At 42.7% G+C, this 923-nt stretch overlaps 1 long non-coding RNA gene across 1 annotated transcript in view; it reads left to right on the top strand.

The window, feature by feature from the left end:
- LOC105001662 overlaps positions 1–923 on the top strand; it is a 10032-nt gene that overhangs the window by 3069 nt on the left and 6040 nt on the right. The window contains exon 2 of the long non-coding RNA XR_826893.1: positions 10–195. This is a non-coding gene — a long non-coding RNA (uncharacterized LOC105001662). The remainder of the gene's footprint in view (positions 1–9; positions 196–923) is intronic.

Raw genomic sequence — 923 nt, 5'->3', positions numbered from 1 at the left:
TTTGGACAGCTTAGGTTAATGTCTGAGATGCACATGGCCTGCGGAATCTGTGTATGACACCAGTTGAGCCTCAGAAGGGCAGCACGACCACAAAACGGCCAAACAGGGAGAAGGCTCTGCTGAACAAGCAGGTGGAGTGAGAATAAAAACAACCGGATCACAGGGGCATACCCTGCACTATCCATGTGATATTGGGTAAGGTTCTTCCCATCTCATGAAATATTTCACATAAAAAACATGTTGAGAACTTGGGGTATAAGAGGTATAGTTTATTTTGTTTCCTGCTCTGTAGCCATAACATTTTAAATTAAAAGACACATTTCATACTAAAATTATGTTAGGTTGATAATTCGAGATACAATTCTTTTGCCCCTGTTCTGCAGCCCTAATGTTTTGTAATTAAAAGCCATTGCTTCTAGTTTTGGGGAGAATATCTCATGTGTTTAACCACTATGAAGAAATAATTGAAGAGGCTATTCAGGTGTCTACCAGAGGTTTCAGCCAGGGACCTGACTCTACAATCCTTGACAGCTTTGCTCAGTTGTTGTCACCACATACTAGACAGCATGTTGTTGTTTAGTTACTAAGTTGTGTCTGACTCTTTGTGACCCTGTAGACTGTAGCCCACCAGGCTCCTCTGTCCATGGGATTTTCCAGGTAAGAACACTGGAGTGGGTTGCTATTTTTTTCTCCAAGGGCTTTTCCTGACCCAGGGATTGAACCCAAGTCTCCTGCAGTGGCAGACAGATTCTTTACCACTGAGCCACCAGGGAAGCACTAGATAGCGTAGTTACAAGTATTTCTTAAGACCTGCTTAAAGTCTCACAGCCTTCCTCAAATAGACTTCTGTACACTCTCTTGAATAAGGCTATTGATGCCGAACCTCATTGTCTGTGTCCATGAGATCTTTGATTGCTTTGGAC

This window comes from Bison bison, unplaced genomic scaffold (genome assembly GCF_000754665.1).
Source record: "Bison bison bison isolate TAMUID 2011002044 unplaced genomic scaffold, Bison_UMD1.0 scf7180017855079, whole genome shotgun sequence".
NCBI classification, from domain to species: domain Eukaryota; kingdom Metazoa; phylum Chordata; class Mammalia; order Artiodactyla; family Bovidae; genus Bison; species Bison bison.
This window is presented reverse-complemented; position numbering and strand designations above follow the sequence as displayed.